General features: G+C 37.2%; 1 long non-coding RNA gene across 1 annotated transcript; it reads left to right on the top strand.

Annotated features, from left to right (window-relative positions):
* Positions 1–12,652: 12,652 nt before the first annotated feature.
* On the top strand, positions 12,653–20,884 carry LOC140338527 (uncharacterized). The gene is made up of 3 exons (XR_011922264.1): positions 12,653–12,701; positions 15,943–16,034; positions 19,672–20,884. It is a non-coding gene; the product is annotated as an uncharacterized lncRNA (long non-coding RNA).
* The last annotated feature ends 234 nt before the right edge of the window (positions 20,885–21,118 follow it).

Raw genomic sequence — 21,118 nt, forward strand, 5'->3', positions numbered from 1 at the left:
TGATACCTCAGGCTTGCCACACACATCTCCAAAAGGATATAGAAGTTAAACCTCCCCCAGTCAGATGCCTTTTTTGACACTTGGATACATATACAGGTAAAGGTTCTGGAAGAGCTTGTGTGTACAGGGCTTGTTCACTTACCTGTCTCTGTAAATGATCATCCATTGGATGTCTGTAAGTGGCTTGAGATTATTGGATGTTCCTACCTACTGTACCTTTGTTTCCTAAAACATGTTGTGTTGATTACCACAATTATGGTCCCCAAACGCATTCCAGCTCCTGGCACACTCAAGCTGGTCATTCTGTCAGTTAGTATTCTGGAGAACATGGGAGCCCTAGGTAAATGATCAGTTTGCCTTACCCTAAAACTGGCCCTGTCATTATGATTATAGAATATATATGATTATATAATAAAGTATATACATTAGTTCACATGGATTGTGAAGGTATTTATGATTTTTGGTCTTTTGAGGCTGCTAAAAAATGACACTTGCTAGATCATTGTTGGGATGATCAAGATCTAGCCTGTGAACAATGGTCCTCCAATGATATTTAGGGATCTGCCAATTGCTAAATGAATAAGGAGGTCTAACCACTGTCTTACCATTTGGTGAACAGTTCTGTGTGCACAGTGCTCATTCAATCTCCTGTCACTGGAAATGATCAGGAAACATTGCTATAATGTTTTATCATTTTTTAATCTTTAGCTTTATAGTTCTTTGCACATGTCAGATAAAACCTTGTGTGCTGGAAGCCTATGATAAGATTTGTTGGTTTCTTTTCCATTCCACTGCATTGTTCATTGACACATATTCTGCAGCATTGCACGTGGCTGTATGTATACATAGGAAATACTAGCACTTGTAAATGTTTATAAACAGACAAGACAGAGTTAGTGAAATACAAATGATGATGAGGGCTATACATTTGTGAATATTCCCAGCTTTTTCAGTGACAACAGTTAAGGTCAAACCTGAAGTGCAGACAGTGCTGTAAACAAGCACTGGACACTTGATAGCTGACACTGATTAGAATCTAAGCACAGAAATTCTCCCAAGATATGGCTCAGACAACAGTTTAAAAGACAGAACATGCAAAAATATATTTTTTTCTTGAAATTTCAATTACAACTTAAGAAAGTATTCCTCAACCTAGAACTGATTTAGTGTCAAGTTTAGTCAACTGTTTGTTAAACACCAGGAATGGAAACACCAAACTTTTATTACGTTATCAAGGGCTAAGAAGTCAGAGCTGAGCTACCTTTTAAAATAAAATAGTTATATTATTCGTTCTTAGAACATTTGAATCTTTCTTTTTTTAAGTCCTGCCACCAGAGGGAAAGTAGAGAAAACAACAGGGAGTACTGCAAGAAGAATAGGTGGAATATGTAAAGAAGCCCAGGGAGAGGTGCAGTGTTGGACTCATTAGCAACCAGTATGTGAGGGAACTATGTTATGGCATACAAATCACTGGGTATGAGTGGTTGCTAGGGTTAGGGCTTTTTTGATCAGTTACCAAGACACACAGCGGGTGTACTTCCAGTGGTTGATGGTTGTTACAATCATCAGCCAATAGAAGCATTCTACTTTACTTGGCATTTTACTTTAAACATCTATTGGTCTGGGTTTCTAGCACTGAACTGGCTCTCTAAAGCTACATACACACTTCCAATTATTATCGTTGGAAAACGAACGACGAACGTTCATGCACGATATATATGAACGATCGTATAGCACCGATCCTGCACATAGTGTTAACGACACGATCGTTCGTAGATATTGTACACACAATAGATACGATCGTTTGAGCGATAGAGGAACTATGTGCACGACAGGAAAGTGAACGGACGTTCGTTCATCACGCATGCTCTGAACATGGACGATCAACGAACGTCCGTACACACGAACGATGTTCAACGATCGTCGCCCAATCCGATCCGTCGGTCCGGTCGTTCGTTTCCAGCGACTTTCCTCGTTCGTCGGCGTTGTTGGTTACTTTTTTACGAACGATTTTTTGCCCAATCGATCGTTCGTCGTTCGATTGGAACGATAAAAATTGGAAGTGTGTACGCACCTTTAATCTTAGGAAAATTATAATGTTGCCCACTGGAAAAATAGCCCTTTCCCTAGAACTGAACAGTAAGATTATTTTTGAGTATCAGGGAAAATAAGAACTATTCAATGTAGGCTTAAAAAATATTTTTTGATATTCGAGGGGTCTTCAAAATGTTTCTTCACTTTTATATTTTTACCGGAAACAGTGAGATTGAGAGGAGTAATAACTTGTCGTCTCGGAGAGTGTCATGTGACTAGTGTGTCTGGCAACCGGAAGGTGACTATGTAGAAAAGTTATGTAAGTTGTTTTTGAAATAAATAAATGGAGTTAAAAAAGTGTTTTTTTTAAAAAAAACAAAAACACGTAATCTAATAACAAACATCTACAAGTTTTAAAACAAAAACTACATTAGACTATTAAGATTTCAGTCCTTATAACATAGGTAAAAAACCAAGTTACTCATTAATGAATATTTTTACCCAAACCTGAGTAGTAAGATTACATTACCGCTGAAGCAAAACACCTCCATAGTCTATTCAATAATAACAAGGTCAGAATGGCTGCCCCTGAAAAGACAAATTAGACAACATATCATGAATATTAGCACAATCTTTGCTTTAATACACAGAAAATCTCACTCCAAGTAGTTCTAAGGTCAAACTAAAAAAACACATGCAATGTAGGTTATGCATGCCAGTAAAACAAAGCCCTGGAGCATTTTAGAAATATATTGTTGATCTGTCAGTAGAATCATTGGATAAACAATTCCTATGATAGAGTGACAACACACTTTCTTTTGCAAAGAAATCACTGCAGTGTTGTCAGCCTTGCTGTGGCTATAGCTGCATGTTTTCTTAGTACAGTTCAGTTAATATATGTATTCCAATCTCTGCCCACCCTTTAGATTATAAAACATTTCCTCTGTTTACTAGAGTTTAGGAAAATAATGTACAGTCTCTTCCAGATCATCTAGCAGTGTCTAGCAAAGTGTAGGAGGAATCCCGCTTCATAGATTCATTTTCCATAAAAAGAGGCTAAGCCAAATGTCTTATAAGACCTAAAAATTTAAATATTATGAGCAGGCGGGTTCTTCATTGCAGAAGGTACAGGCTGTGGTACAACTCCAGAAACAAACACCAGCCGATGGAATTATAGTGTTAGTGTTGGTATAACGTACCTGGTGGAAACTTTCTTTAAACTAACATTTTTAAAATATACTGAGGCTACTGGTTTGATGTGTTTTTGTACCTCACACTCATCCAGTGATACATATGTTGTGTTGCAAAATGATTCTAACTACTATTTTAACTCTATTGGTAATTAAGTTATTAGTGGCAATGATGATGTGTTAAGTGCCCATGAATGAGCAGAGAGTAATCTCAAAATCACAAAAGTAATTTTGTAAGATGAGTATTGAGCTAAGGGTTTTTCCTCCCTTACAGTTTCATAGAATTCCATTTTCAATGTTCACGAAAATAAAACATGATTTATTTTTTCCATTCCTATGAAATGAGTTCAGGATATCTCAAATAATTTGTTTTTAGGACTAAAAAATAGTTGAAAACTATGGATATGGAAACAAATGTTTTTTTCATATCTGATAATAATTTAAATAAATAAAAAAAGCCCAAGCAATATGACGGAAGTTGAATATTATTGTAACTATTACAAGGCAAATAACCTGGTCACATTTCAAAGTGTCTGATCCTTTTATTGACTACGGATGTCCACATTTCAGCATTTTTGAATTACCATTGTCTCAGTTTGTCTTTATCTTGCCTTTATTTATCTTTAAAGTAGTAGTTTTAGTTGGCCCAGTAAGGGTAAAATGACAGTTTTTTAAACGTCCACCCTGTGGACCTGCTCTATGGGGACATTTGACCTCTTCTCATGACTTGGGCTTCGTAGCCAATACTTTTACATAAGGAATAAAAAAACATCTTCAACCCTTTGTAATCCTCATCAACATTTGACACAGAATTTAGGCAGGGTTAGGACAGTGGAGAAATAGGGTGTTGGTGGAGCTTGGGGAAGGTGAGTATAAACCAGATAGGATGGGCTTTTTAAAGGGAGCTGAACTAAAGCAAAAAGAAAAACGGGACCTACCTTTCCTCTAGTCTCATTTCAGCTTTGTTATTTCCATTTCTCTTTTACCAGTTCTTGTTCTGCACTGTGCCTGTGTGGAAGCTGCCATGTTGGTAGAGGAAGCATTTTGTGCACTACAGTGGTGACATTACCAAATCTCATTTCAAATCTTCTGAGACTTACAGTGGGAGGCAGTAGTGCCTTCAATGTCATACTGCAGGCAGATGTTTTTTAGGGGTAATGCTAGGAAGACTATTTGTAAATGTTCCCTGTAACATAGCAAATGTTTGACTATTGAGTTCAGGTTCACTTTAAAGAGTCCCAAATAGTGCAATGTGACAGACTCAGTTAAAACTGTTCATAGCTTCTGTTTCTTATCAAGCTGTATTTTACCTTCACTGCACATAGCTCATGTTTTTACTTTCCTCAATAAACATTTCGTAATTCTCTTCAGGCCAAATAGAAAGACAATTTTAAGGAGTGGTAACGTGTGATAATCTTTCTGAGTTGACTTTTACATGTATTAAATTGTAGTGAGTAAAATGTTACTGCTAAAGGGTTACTGCACTGGCATTGATAACATATTCTCTTTTTGTGCCAACACAACATTCTTTACAAAAGATGAAATGAACACACAGAAAAGCACATAGGACATGCAGTATTGTATTTTTAATTGCCCAGCTTGCCTCTCATAATATACCCACATAATTATATTTTGTTGTTTATTACAAAAGCAAAACTGTAAATCAGTCTTCTTTATAAAACTGAATTCATAAGGCTAGAAAAGTTGTAGGTACCATTTCTAGTTAGTTATTCAAACTGATCTCCAAGATGTCTTGCTTTCACCCAGTCTTGGCCCAGTCATTAATCAAGATACTTAAAAAGTTATATCTCTAATATATTACAAGGAGATGTTATAACTCCCAGCCAAGGAAAGGACATGTAAGACAGAGGAAGATATTTGGGTGGTGACAGGGGAGATCTTCTCTGTCAATCACTTCTGTAGCTGGAAAGCACCTTCTGCTGTGCCACCACTCAGGAACATAGTTGCTGTACATAGTATTATACTCAAGTGAAAAAGTGTCCCTTCCGTTAGATCAAATAAACAAAGCCACGTCCCAAAGATCAATACATAGAATTTTTTTAATCCAATGAGTTCGACAGTAGGTTTTTCAAGAGCTACTTCATTAAACTCAATAATTTTTTGTATCACAGAAAAAACCCAATATTTTTTAGAAGTCATAAAATATCACATATACTCAGATAAGAGCAATACAATGTCACATGCATAATTACTTTCTCCCTAAAACCATCTTTATCAAGACTGTTGTTTTTTATACAGGGGGAAAAAAGAAAGATAGTATCCTTCATTTGATGCATTTCGCAACAACTAAGCTGCTTCCCCAGGAACGAGAATATTGGATACAGTAAACAATCTAGATGAAACATATAAACATCATGTAAGCAGATATTGAACACAAAAATCTTCATAATGGCATATCAATATAGATAAATTTAACACAGAATTACCTTACTGCAAATCTTCCAGTGGCAGGAGAAGATGGTTGTAAAAAAACAACACAACACATCCACAAAAACATGAACACCAGCTACCCAGCTGCCCCGCTGGATCTCAGCATTATATCAACAAAATGGAGATTCTCCTAAAAATCAGTAGAGGTAATTTTAGATCATTAATATGTCCTATAGATAGCCTAAATTGATCAGGGTAAATATTCACCATAAAGGGCTTATTGACTAATAAACATAGAAATATAGCAGCTTTCATACTCATACCAATTATCTAATATTCTAAATATTCTAATTGTAAGCTGGCCAAATTGGAAACTTTGCTATCAGAGAAAAAAAAAAACTTTTAATGATTTTTTTCTTATATATCTCTTGAAGAGATTAGGTGAAAAAAAGATAATTAAAATAATTGTACCTATTCTCTATTCAACACAGGTAAGGCAGAGGGAGCTTAGACAGCTAAACGCTTGGCTTAAGTCCTGGGCTCACTTTTCATTGGAGTACAACCTATATGCCATAGATGGTTTGCACCGAAATGAAACAGGGTCTGCTGTGCTAAGGGAAAGATGAAGGGGAATGGTGGGGGGATATTTAAACTAGGACAGAGGGGGGTGGGACAGTTGGCAGAAAGGTCAGACAGGTGTGAGCCACTAGTGGAGGGTGGATTGGGGATAGCTGAGGGGAGGGTTATGGATAAATATAAAGAGTTTCCCATGTTACACACAAACATTGGATTGCGCATTACTATTTGTAATGAAAAATAAAAGAATTTGGCAAACAGTGCTGGTAAATGCAGCAAAAGTTTAAAGACCCTGTTCACCAATGCTAGATGTCTGGCAAACAAAATAGGGGAGTTGGAAGCCCTAAAGAATGAAGAACATTATAACTTAGTTGGTGTTGCTGAATTCTGGCTTTGTTCTTCACATGACTGGGCTTTCAATATTCCAGGTTATACTCCCTTTCATAAAGACAAAGGTGGTGGTGTCTGTATGTGAGAAGTGATCTGAAAGTGAGTATGAAAGAAGAAATTGCTAATGGAGCAAGCAATGAGGTTGAGGCAATATGGGTGGAGTTTAATGTGGGGATGCATAACACACAATATTAGGAGTCTGCTATAGGCCCCCGAGGGCTAGGAAGAAATAAAGAATCAACTACTAGCACAGATAGAAAAAGCAGCAAAAACTGGAAATGTTTTTATTATGGGAGATTTCAACTACCCGGACATTAACTGAAGTAATGGCACTACAGGAACAAAAAAAAAGAAATGTATGAATTTAATACAAGATCATTTTATGGTATAGTTTATAGAAGCTTTAACTAGAAATGATACTCTGCTGAAGCTAGTTCTTTTTTACAAATGTAGAACTTATATTAAATGTGCATATGAAAGAGAATCTTGGTAGCAGTAACCATAATATGATTTTATTTAATGTAAGCTATCAAGAAATGTCAAAATATGGGACTTTCACGGCAGTTGAATCTTATAAAAAATGTTTACATTTTATTTACATCACTTTAAAAAGAGTTTATACATGCATCTCCCCATATAGCAATTCAGGGAAAGTTAGACAACATCATAACATACATAGGCTGAGTATTTTGTACACATTACATATGTAGGGATCATAGGACGTGTTTCGCAGACAAGGTATGCTTCCTCAGGGATGTAAATTGTACAAGCAAAACAGGGTGTATCAGCACTACAATGCAATACAAAAAATCATTAAAATCAATAGCTACATGCATATTTTTATAAAATGTTTTTAAATATTGACTGTATAAATTTACATACCAAAAAGGTTATTTATCTATAAGTGCACTTAGTCACCTGGTATGGAGGCAGGTATAAAGCAGAGTTAACCACAACAACGGAGATAGAGGTGTCCCAAATTCATCATCCATCATACTGAGCAATTTGCAGTATTTGTCCCTTGGAGTTTTCAAAATTTGCCATTCAAACATCTAATTGGCCATTATATTCTAAAGGGAATGTATACACAGTAGATATAATTAGTATGGGGCCTAAACGGAAATCAGATGTATCACTGGATCAAGCATGCCATTGGATATATCAATATATCTATCCAAAAAGGGGGGAGGATAGAGGGCATAGTTTGTATAAATTACTGGGTATATTCATCTATATGTCAAAAGAAAAGTGCCACAAGTTTCACATAGAGGATGTACATAATATAGCTGATAAATAAAGATCCAATGGATCACTGAATAGGCATATATATCTGGAAATAACTGGTAAATTGATAAAGAACTGGCTTAAAGACCGCATCCAGAAAGTAGTGAATAATGATTCATAATCTGAATGGTCTAAAGGTATTAGTGGTGTACCCCAGGGTACAGTGTTGAGACCTTTACTGTTTAACATCATTATAAATGATATAGAGTTTGGGATTAAAAGTAACATTTTTGTGTTTGCAGATGACACCAAACTATGTAATGGAATTAAGTCCATACAGAATGTCTATAATCTACAAGCAGACCTGGATGTAATGTTTGATTGGGCAGCCAAGTGGCAAATGACATTTAATATACATAAATGTAAAGTTATGCACTTGGGGGCTAACAACATGCATGCTTCATACTGTCTAGGGGGAATACATTTAGGGTAGTCAGGAATGGAAAAGGATATGGGGTTTCTGTTAGATCATAGACTTAATATTAGCATGCAATGCCAAGCTGCAATATCAAAAACTAGTAAAATACTTTCTTGAATTAAAAGAGGAATAGACTGCAGAGATCAAGACATAATCCTGCCCCTGTACAAAGCATTGGTCAGACCACATCTGGAATATGCAGTCCAGTTTTGGGCACCTGTTCACAAAAAGGACATTGTGGAATTGGAATGCAGAGAAGGGCAACTAAACTAATAAAGGAATGGAGGAGCTCAGCTATGAGGAGAGATTAGCTAAACTGAATCTATTCTCCCTTGAGAAGAGACTTTAAGGGGGATATGATCACCCTGTATAAATATATAAATGGTCCATATAAAGAACTCTCTTCCCCATTATTCACTTTGAGATCATTACAAAAACAAAAAAGCACTCTTTGTGTCTGGAGGAAAAGAAGTTTAAGCTCTGAAAAAGGAAGGAATTCTTCACTGTAAGATTTGTAAAAATGTGGATTAGGCTCCCTCAGGAAGTAGTTTCAGCAACTACTATAAATTTCTATAAAAAATCTGGATAGTTTTCTAGAAGCACAGAATATACCTGGGTATTAAAGCTTTAAAGTAAAGATAACAGTGACCGTTGATCCAGTGAACATCTGATTGCCTCATGGAATCAGGAAGGAATTTCTTTTCCCTGTTGAAGCAAATTGCACCAAGGTTTTTTTTGCCTTCCTCTGGACCAACTATGTCCATAGGGTTTTATATCTGGGATATGTTTATTTCCCTTGTGGTTGAACTTGATGGACTTATGTCTTTTTTCAACCTGACCTACTATGTAACTATGTACCTGAGATCCTTAAGTGGGGTAAATTATCACATGAAAATCCTATTGGCAAGCAAAATAAATGGGGGAGAGGAGAAGGGAATTATCTCAACAAAAATTGATGGGGGGAAAAGAAATATCCTCTTCAGCAAAAAAAGGGCAGCAAATTAGAGCTCAAAAACTGCAGCAATATGGGCAGATGGACAAAATCCCTCCCCAATAGATTCCAGGTGGACAGCCAGGGCAGCTAGATGTGCACCTCTTATAGGTTGCATGGGCGGCGTCTGGGGGACCGACAAATCCCTATGTCGGTTTTGATGAAATTTAGATCAGAATTCCTCCAGTTTTTTTGGTACCCTGGAACTCCACGGATAAGTGTAAAAACACTCCGACTACTTAAAAAGGATGGCGGAATGGCTTTCCCTGATCCAGTTCTGTACCATCAGGCAATTTATCCATCCCAGCAGTTTCCAATCGGTGATTCGCAAGCCTCTGGTGGTCCGTAAGAAAATTTTGGTAGTCCACGGCTCTGGCCTGTGCGCCCCCAAGCTGGGTCAGGGGAAGGACCTCTTGGCAGGGCAAACCAGCCAGAGCCGGGGACTATGTCCCCCCGTACAAATCCCAGGTTCAGGGATACGAACAGGTTGAGTCCAGCGAAAACTCAGATCTGCGATGGGAGAGTGGGCAGGGTTCTGGCATCATGATGTCACTATGGGGGAGGTTTCCTCCCCCTTTGAGTGACACCCAGCTCTCCGCGCATGCGGTCAGGAGCCTGTAATTTTAGTAGTCAGCGGGGCCTAAAAGGTTGGTGACCACTGATCCAGCCCACCTCAAAGACTGGTGCTCCAACAGAACAATGAAACTTTGGGTGCAAACGGAAGAAGAAGTCTCTCCTATCTCTATAGACACTCTGCCTTGGGCACCACCATCCTGTATAAACACAATGCTAAAACACCCTTTGATAGGTTCTACATTGTAAATTGTAATCAAATACTTTACATCACAGAACTCTTCCAACTATACCTCCTCATTGTCACCAGTCCTAGAACATCCAGACTGGCAAATAGACCCAGTTTTCAATTATGGTGGACCAAAGGAATGTACAGAGCTGTACATTTTTTGGCGGATGGTTCATGGGTTCCACTTACAAGATTACAAATGGAAAAGGAATTACCCATGCTGAACAATTGGCACATTTGTGCCAATTGGCATACAATTGACATACCTCCTCCGATCCTCCTCCCACACATTTCAGCATCAACTACTTCCACAGGAGTCAGTTTGCCTCGGGGCACTCTTTTCTATGCTTACCAAACGCTATTGTCCACCCAGATTTCGTCCCTGCCTAAACTTGTTTCTAAGTGGTAAGGGGATCTGAACATGCCGTTCACAGAGGAACAAAAATATATGGTATTGTAAGGCAGCGATCAGTAAATAAATTATTAGCTACTGACCTGATGGTACAGAACACCCACTAAGCTTGCAACAATTTACCCTCATCTTGACAAAAAATGCTGGAGATGTAAATCAGCTCTGAGGACGCTTTTACACATCTTCTTTGCAAACTCACGGGTGCAAATATTTCTGGTAAAGATGAACTAGGGCTACTTCATGTTTCCAGCATGTCTAAGAAACGTTATAAACACTCTCTGCTGCGCCACTTGCTTAATGCAGTGAAGGCATGCATACCGGCATGCTGGAAACAGGATAGCCCCCCAACGATTGGACAATGGTTGTGAAGAGTAAAATATATTTACTGTATGGAGGAACTGATGACCATGTCAACTGCGAAAGCTGAAAAAAGTACCCAAATTTGGTTCTCCTAGATTCACTACAACAGATTTAAACACATTGCTACCCCAATATCAAACTGCAGAATAGTGTTCTTCACTAATGGAGGTTGTTGGTTGGATACTTGTGACATTGTGTTACTGCTAAACTGCCTTTACACACCTCTCCCCACCTACCCCCCCCCCCCCCCCCTTCTTTTCACTTCTCTATCACTTTTCTTACTCTTGCTCTAAACTGAGATGCTCAGGTTTATAAACATTCAATGGTCTTTATATGCACAATATGTATGTACTTACTACTTGTTTTGTTTGTTCAATATGGTTATTGCAATAGTTGTTTTTTTTTTGTTTTTAATGACACTGATTGTATCTTAATAAAAAATTATATACAAAAAAAAGAAAATACAAAACAGAAATTCCATATATTTAAAATTAATTTTGGCAAAAATACACTTATCAAAGCTAAACCATCACTGGCCTGGAACCCAAAACCACAGGTTTATGAGACAGCACAACTAAGAAATAAACCAGAGGAAAACAACAAAATGTCATGCAGAATCATAATAATTAGGATACAGGTTTAAGAGTGGATAAGTGGGCATTCCTGCCTGAAGCCCACACTAAGTAGCTAGGTAAACATGACACTAAGACTAGATGATTGAAAGAAAGGAAATCCAGTAGCTGAAAGGGGAGGGTGGAGGATATTTATGTTAAGTGGGAGAGGGCTTGATTCAATTGACCTACTCGGCTATGACAAGTATAGGGAAAGTGACCATAAGTCCTTACAGTAAAAATGTTGGAGCAATGAAGACCCCCACAAATAATAATGATTTTACAGAAAAGGTTGTCAGGGTTGTCATGGCGTCACAGTTACACTATGTATAGATGCGATTTTTCACTAAATTTTTCTGCACATTTCCAAAAAAAATTAACTTGTTTCATTATATATGTTACATTATATATGTAACTGCATGACTAATGTAAGTTACACTAAGCCTTACGTTTGGAACTGTTCTATGATAAACAATTGGTTTTTAAATCCCAAACATGGTACACATTCTTGCCTGTAGAAACTAAAGACCATCGACCAGTCATACAAAAGTGGAACTTCATCAGAATGAATTAAAATGATTCAGTGATTAAATCAGTCAGTGTGAAATACGTATTCATAGGCCCAGATACAGTATGTGAACATTCTCCATAGGTTAGGGCAGCAGATTTCACAGACTCCCTTTGCCCCTATTTTTCTTATTTAGATGATGACCTGTAGCATGCAATCTGTATATACTGTATGTATTAAATTACCTAATTTAAAAATTTAAAAATGAAAAAGGATGTGCACCTAGAGGTTTGAGACTTTCATAAAAGTATCAAGGGTATGAGCAAGAATAGCAACCAATTAAAAAAACAAATTAATTAATTTTGTAATTACATTGCAAATGGCATTACAAATATTTTTTTGCATTGAGTTTGTAGTTTTTGGGCGAGTCACCATAGAAAATGTGTGGGGAGGGTTGGGGGTCATCAGTCAGCTGAAATCCATTACTGCTTTTTACATCAAATTACACAGACCAAGGTTCTGCAGAAACAGACTTCCTATTAATAGACACAGTATGTTGTTGATTTCCTTTGACAAGTCAGGTATATTTGCACTTTTTTCAATGGTACTGCTGAGCACCAAGCTCGATCAAATAATCACTGCAGCACATTTGTTTCATGTGGATGTTAGCACAGTTTGAGGAGGAAACAGAACTCAGTTTCCTGTCTGCCATCACAGATGATACTGAGAAAAAGGTACACAGAAAACAATATATATATTATTTCTATGTATACTGAAATGCAGGCAAAGTATTACATCTGAAAACAGCCTGTTGCTATGTTGCATTCAGCGGTTGCTATTATCATCCTCGGTCTTGTATTCTGTTCCTCCCCGTGTCCCTGTTTGGCCAGGAAGTATTTTGTGGTATTTTGAACCACTGCCATGGTAACCATCTGCACAGAGGGTGTGTATATATATATATATATATGTATACATATGTGTGTGTGCATTCAGGAATACCCAGTCATCTATGATACATCATTTTAGGGAACCTCAAGTAACACAGCTGGAGGAGTGTGTTTTTGTGTTACTCAGGAAAACACTGTGTGTGAGTCAGGCAGACACATTGGAGAAAAGCATGTGATTCTTGTATGGCGTTAAACCTTCAGGCTATCAGACCTGGCACTGGCCATAACTTCCCCCTTAATTAGGCCCTCTCTGTCAAATAGTTCTTTATTACAAACATTTCTCAGGCCTAACACTTCCAGATGCTTTCCAGATCTTCTAATGCTGGGGCATCCCCAGTCATGCAGAGGTTCCAGGCAAATCTCTCGTCTTCTATATTCACATCCACTGACACTTCGAGACATTGACTGACCCTAAGTCACCAATGAGATAATTTTCTTTTTGTCCAGGTGTTTTTCTTGTGTGCTGCTTTTTGAAACCAAAAAGTTTATAAAAATAGATTTCAGTTACCAGGACCAGGACAACACTTTTTCTGTCTTTTTTGTTCAGGCTGGCAGCCACCTTAAGCCACAGGGGCTGCTCAACCCAAGCCCCTCAAGCAGTCTTGCCATGTGTTGAGGAGAATGAAGACCTAATTGGCTTTATCCATGACAAGCGACCTAAGCCCTATGCCCTAATGCTTGCAAAGGAGGACGCAGGGAGAGAGGAGCTTTATAGACATTAGGAGGGACAGCTGAAGGAAGACAAGAAGAACTGCTAGAGAGGATGCAGGGGATGAAGATAGAGGCATTTTTCCACTCTGGTTGCCAGGTCTACTGGGCCACCTGGAATAAAATTAAATATTAGGTAGGCCAGAACATTGTGGCCTACCCACCACCAGACACCTGTTAGGATTCTGGACACCAGGGAGAAAGTGACATTAGGCCACAACATTGCAGTCTGTCCCTGCTGGACCTTTCAGACCAGCAGCCACATAGCGATTTGCTCCAGCCACTAGCTAACAGAGAGAAAGAGGTGTCTATACTACAAGCACCTCCACCCAGTCAGGGCCGCCAAGGACTACAGTCACCCCTAACCAGCTTCTTATGTTGAACTCGCCTATTTTTTTTAGTGGCTCTTTTTGTTTTTAAAGGGGACTGCTCTGTTATTCACTGTTAACGTGCCAAACAGTGCCAAAGTTGTATTAATGTACAGTGCTGCATAATATGGTAACACTATATAAATACTGTCTAATAATAATAATAACTGTAGACATTAAATATATGCAAATTAGTGGGTATGGTGACACAATACAATAATCATGGTTTAACACACACAGTAAAATTGGGACTTCAGGAATGTGCACAGTAATCAAAGGTGTGGAGCAGACATGAAAAATTGTGCAGTGCACTTAGCTAAAAGGAACATCAAAAATCTGTTTACTGATGTGGTACAATGCATGGTCTGGACATAATTTCAAATACAGGTAATTACAACCAGCCAAAAAATAGAAATGCTACATAGCAGTATACCTATATACAAAATAGGCACAGATACATAGAACTACACCCAACATAACATGACAAGGGAAATTCATTCCAATCCATTGTGGAATATCCATGTACATACAGAAAACAAAAACAGATAGTTATATTCACCAGTAACTTTAGTAGGTACGCTTTTCCTGTATTGTTTTTGACCCACTTTTGCCTTCAGAACTGCTGTGGTTCCTTATTGCATAGATCCAAAAACATATTGGAAATTTACTGGATGTTGATCCATGTTGACATGATAGCATCACCCTGTTTCACCGATTTAAAAACTGCACATCTAAAAAAAAATCCCCCTTTCCATGATATCCCAAAATGCTCTAATGGATTGAGATTGAGATCTGTTGACTGTGAAGGGCATTTGAGTACAGTGATCTTGCTGTCATATTCAAGAAACCAGTTTGAGATGATTTGACCCAGAGAACTGCTGCTTACTGGATAGTCCTCCATTTTCAGGCTCTCTGTAAATTGTAGAAATTTGTAGAATTGTAGAATTGCACCACGACCATGACCATGTTACATTTAAACTTGTCACCTTTCTTCTTCATTCTGATGCTCAATGTAAGCTTCAACAGGTTTCTTGACAGTGTCTATATGCTTAAATGCTGCTCTGTGATTGACTGATTAGATATTTGTGTTAATTAGGAGATGAACAGATGTACTAAATAAAATGGCCAGCGACTATATATCTAGCATGGAAAGTAGTGCTAAGCCATATGTTCAAATGTAAAAGTTGTCAAACATTTAGACACACAAATACAGACACTTATATAACCCAAACTGAACCATAAACATGAACTGAAAAAACATTCAGGACTGGCAGCCATACAGGGAATAGCAAGTCAAGGCTCTGATTATACAATGCTACGGGGTGAATAGAACAGAAAACAGGTTGACTCTCTGAATTTTAGGGTGGGCAGTATTAAACCCTGCTCATGTCACTCATATAAACAGTAGTATATACTTGCAAATTTTTATGATAGGATGAGCCCTGTGGCTTCAATTACTTAATGAGAGCTGGCTGAACTGCCTGTATCAGAGCCTTTCACTGATGATCAAGGTGAGGTAGGGTGTGATGTATTAAAATGGCAGATTGAAATCAGAAATCAGACCTGAACCTAAATCTGCTCTGAAAGTTTGCATCTGGTTTTTGCTGTGAGAAGGCAAATCCAGTTCTTGGAACTGATACCTTGTTACTCCAGGCCTTTAGTGAAATGAATGCAGTCACTCCCATTCTATTAAACAAAAGAGAACTGGCGCACAAGCCAAATTTAATTCAGTCCAATCCCCACATTTGTTATGATTCATTCTTTAAGCTTCCAAATATCAGGAATGTGCTATGTATGAGTTTTGTATTGTTAAAGGGAAAATATACTGTATTTTTGGTGAGCACATTCTTTAATATTTTAATGCCTATTTTTGATAATGTAGTATATTGTTCATGTACTATAATGTAATCATGTTATTAAATAACAAAGTAATATATATTTTTTTCCTCTAGGGGCCTAAGAGTGTGAAAACGTCAAAGTCAATTAAAGCTTTAGTCAAGGTTCAGCTAAAAACCTCCCTTGCAGTGGTGATAGCACTAGACAGGTAAGGCTTTAGTATTTGTTTGTAAGGCTTTGTATTTTTGTTTAGGGGGAGGCCAACAAGACTTTACTTGCCCTTCATTTTTCTGGTAGCTGATGCACTTATTTTCCACCTGATTGCAGCAGGCTGTTGCCAGGCACTTGGCTTCCTCCCCATGCAGTGCAGTTATTTGGTACTGGATGACATCACTGCCAGTGACCACAAACGGTAATGGCTTATGTAAGATCCATATGTATGTATCCATTTGTATCTTCCATAGGTGATGGAACTCGCAGGAGAGCAAAGAGATAAGCTAAATAAAAGTACCATTTACTCTGCCACCAGACAAATATAGGCATGTAACCCTTGCAGTGCAAGGAACCTGAAACTCGAGTTAGGCTTTAAACTCCCAGATACAAGCAGGAACTCCTGGCAAACTTTAACTAGAATTTAAGTCTTTTATTTCATGTAAACATTTTGAAATTGAATGTTAATTACAGGATATGCATAGCAATTTGCAAAACTATGGGGTGCTTTTGTAAAGAGTGGTTACTTGAAATTTATATTTTTTTGTTATCTACATTTAAAATCCTAATTTCCCTTTTTAGAATGGTATAAAGTATGAATAGGGTTCCCTGTTCCCTGGTTATCAGGATCTAGCAAATGCCAACGCCACATTGGTGGAAATCAGAAGCTCTATTAACTTGGGTGGAGTAACTGACAGCCATAATTGTAAGAAGCATACATAGCCCATTCATTTTTATTGTGAAACTTAACACTACTCTAAAATTCAATTTAGGTAATGCACAATATAACAAATTAACGAGTATGCATGCATGCACAATTTATTTGTATATATTCTATATTGCAATGGTGGTTACTGCACTTATAATGGATACTGCCAGGGTGATGACAATGAGTAGATACCATAGAGGGTTAAACAGAAGTAAACTGAAAAAAAAACATGTTCACCTTTACCTTTGCAGATCCGTTCATCCTTTCGGAGCTTTCCTGGATAGAGTCTCACGTCTTCCTGGTATCCTCCTTTGTCCAGGCGATACCACCATCTTTTTTCCCCTTCCTTCATTCTTTTTACCACGTTGAAGAAAAAGCAGCCAAAAGCTCTGTGCTCTCATTCTGTCTTGAACGCCGCAGCAATCAAGACAGAAAGGGGCTTACCCTTTTTATAAAAAAGGGTTTTAAACCCCGTCCCCCACAAAAAGAAGGTAACCTTTTACCTTCTTTTAAACAAACTCATATAAAAGGGTTGTCTACCCTTTTATGTAAGGTAAAAATTTTAGTTTGGGTTCACTTTAAGACCTATTTGTTTGTTTAAGTCTTTATTGTTGGCCGACAGTTTAGTGAGTCACAGCTCACCTTTTAAAAGCCTTAATGCTATTTCAGGGCAATTCACACTTGCTTCTCTGTGCTGCATTAGACAGTGGTGTGCAACACCAGTATAATGGAAAAAAGTCCTTTCACTTTAGTTCACATGAAAAATGTTGTTTTTTTGTGCAGTGCATTCTGAACTGCAATATTATAAGAATGCTTTGTAGCATTTGCACAATGCATGTAAATGCATTGTGCTTAATGCATATCAGTGCTTTCTAAATGCAATAGTCCTAGTGTGATTCAAACCGAAGTCAGGTTGGGCATTATGAGTATGAAAACTATAGCTTCTCTAGAGAATGAATTGAGAGAAAAACAAAAAGTATGAGGTGTATAGATTCCATCTAAATTAGATGACATTGCACGGCATTGTAAACACCCAATAGATTTCCTATATACAACCTTTTTTTTCAGCTGTTTTTTGCTATTATGTTTACCAGTGATGGAGAAAGTTGTAAGCTCAGATCACACAAAGTCCTGTAGGAAAAGACAGATATATACAGGCGTGAATGTCTTGTGTTAGTTGTGAGGAAATTAAATAAATGTAATTTGCAGAAGTAATCGTTGCACTGATAACATCAACAGCACCACATATCTGCAACAGGAAGATTCTATAAAAATCTATTTTTGACTGTGTAGCCATAGTTACAGATCAGCATGGAACAATTGATATAGTTCAAGACTGACACTGCAAACAAAAAAGTCTGCTTTTAGTTAAGAGATAATAATACAAAGTAAATGACCAGAAAACATATTTTGTACATGTAATGATTGCCAAAATGCAAGTCTGTGGTATATCACAATAAAATATACTGATTAAAAATGTATTTCCAAATTTATTATACTTTGGAAAATGGATCATATTCACGGAAGGGATGCTAACAGACTGTCTACCTGGCCCATAGAAATCTTCTAGAATATGTGGCCAGGAGAGCACTGGATTTAAACGGACAGAAGAACCATGGCTGCTTGATCTTGGTAACTTTAATCTGTGGAGGGAGAATCTATTCGAACAAGGGGACACCCAGGATAAGGATCCTTTGTGTGTCCCTTTTGAAGGTAAAGTTTCAAATAAATCCCAAGCTCTGGCGTTGTATCCCTTATCCTCTTTTTACAAAACTGAAGAAAAAGTTGTTGCTTTTTTTGGAACTTTAAAAAGTATGACTAAATTATGTCATGGAATAAAGTCCTTGCAAGATATCTCTCACTTTTAAGCATCATACATTCTAGGGGGGAAGTCAATCATGGAGAAGGATTTGGGTCTTCTTGTAGAAAATTGTTTTAGCAAGATCATGAAAGGCGATCCCTGTATGCACAAAATATAATTGGGTATCACATTTAAAAAACACTACAGACTGTTGATCCAGGAAATATGAGAAAAAAATGTATCCCCATTGAATCAATTTGGGCCATGTTTTACAAAATATTTTTCCCATTCCCCAGTATCAACTGCAAGTATAGGTTTCTGAACATAGTGTGCTAGTTTCTGATATATGTATATTTTATTTATACCTTTTTTTTCTTTTGAGAGACCTTGAGCTCTTTTTTACCCTACCTATGTATCTTATACTGAGTCTGGATACATATTTACGGTGCTATTGGATTCGAGCAGTGTGCACGACTTTAGCTGGGTTCAGGGCTGGCTGGGAAACACTTTATTTTATACTAGCCAATACTTATGGCATAATTCAAGCAGTTTTTTTCTTAACACTTATTTAGAATATGTATATTGTGTCTTCTTTTTACTGTACAACAAAGTTATACCTAAAATCAACACGTTTTCTTCCAATACTAGAATTCAAATACAGACAGAATTATACAAACAATCATTTGCACTATGTAATGAGCATGGAGTATTTGTACAAAATTAAAAGGTCCTGGGCATTGGTAATATGTTATCCGTGTAACCTCTTCACGAATTCCCCAGAAGGTAAACAAGGTAATTTTTAGGCATATGTAATCATTGGTTTAGCCACTGTGAGTAACCAATTTGCAGCAATACTGTATAAAGTTCCAGGTTACAAATAAAATGAAGAAATCAGAGAAGTGACAGTATTTGTGTATCAGATCCTAAAACCTCTATAAATTCAAATTACATGTCACTTTATATACCGTCAATATTTTGTTTTTTATATCAAAAATAAAAATGTGCCTATATAAATAATTTGTTCAACTTTATCAACTTTACCATATTTTTATGATGCAGAAAGTATGATAGTTACAGTTTCTTTAATTCTCATTACCTACTTACTATGGTAGTTTTATTTTTCAGGAACACCATATGGGATTATATGTTCCATGGGAGGAGCAACCCCTCTGTATAAAGGCAGGGTGAAAAGGAAGTACCTTGAAGATGTAGGAAGACACAAGATACCATAAAACATTAATTGGTTTGACTGTACGGACAACGGTAGAGCTTTTAGAGATAGATTTCAATTAGTTTGAAACTTCCTGAGCAAAATGGAACTGAAGTTTACTTTAGTTTACAATATTTGATAGAAAGTAACAGAAAAGTTCTCCAGGTGAAATGTTTTATTTATCCTATAAGGTGTTCAGATACTCTTTTCATTGTTTCTATATAGCAGCTTTATTTATATTATCAAGGGTATATTCTCAAACTTTTACCTTAGAGGAACTCCTAAAATTAGTTTAACATCAGTTGGAGAAATGTCCCCGTTACAACGATGTTCTAAATACCACCCTTAAAAAAGTGGCCTTGAATAGTGGTGACATTATACTTGATCCACCAAGAAAAAGCTGAGAAGTTGGAAATGGCAGAAGGGAATGAGCATTACCTTGAATAGATTGTTAGGATGTAAGTTGTGAAATCAATCTGCATTTCAACTTGAATCCTAAATGCAGTGTAAATGCATGTAAAAGTTTAAACTTGCTCAGATGGTAAAATTTCCATCTTTTTGTTTTATGATATACAAATGCTGAAGTAATCTAGGTAGCCTTTTAACAAGTCAACTACAATCATTTTTATCTTTTTGATGAAAGTGATCTAATTTGTATCAGGATGCATTTTGTTGTCTTACAAAAGCAAGGTCAGGAAAGGAGGTGTTTCGTGCTGACACTGAGATGATGAAATGTATAAAGGTCTGGAAAATGGGCCAGAAAGAAGAAGCCTTATGCTCTGATCACATGTAAAAATCAGTCATCCTCAGCATGTTCACAGTTTAAATTGAGAGATACTCAATTTAAACTATGGACATATAGAGGGCTTTATTCATCAAAAAGATCTGAGAATCCTAATCTGTATAGCTAGTTAGATGTGGCAATAGCACACTAAGCAAAACTGCCAAGTGTATCTGTGGAATCATTATTCATAGGGTTAAATGAAAGGAATAGCTTGTTTGGAGGGCAGTTGATAGGCAAGGCTCACTGAGCCTTGAGTCAATCTTCATAAGCACTTTCATCTGCTTCATCACAAACAACCAAACTAGAGATTTATTCATACTTTACAGTTAATAAAACAAGTGAACCGCCTAATACATGTGGTAGTTGTGGATGGTGGTGTTATCAAACTAATCAGGAGATAAACAATATGCTTGAGAACATTTAGCCAAATTTAAAATATATGTCTGGGTGACACAAACCTTTACATATGATGCAAAATTATTTGTTTCTATCAAATTAAAAAATTACACAATCTTAAGCTTGGGTTGTTTTATTAGGGTGGCATTCCCCAGGTAAGCTTGTAAGGCTCCATCCACCCT

Source organism: Pyxicephalus adspersus, chromosome 9, assembly GCF_032062135.1.
Source record: "Pyxicephalus adspersus chromosome 9, UCB_Pads_2.0, whole genome shotgun sequence".
Classification (NCBI taxonomy): Eukaryota; Metazoa; Chordata; class Amphibia; order Anura; family Pyxicephalidae; genus Pyxicephalus; species Pyxicephalus adspersus.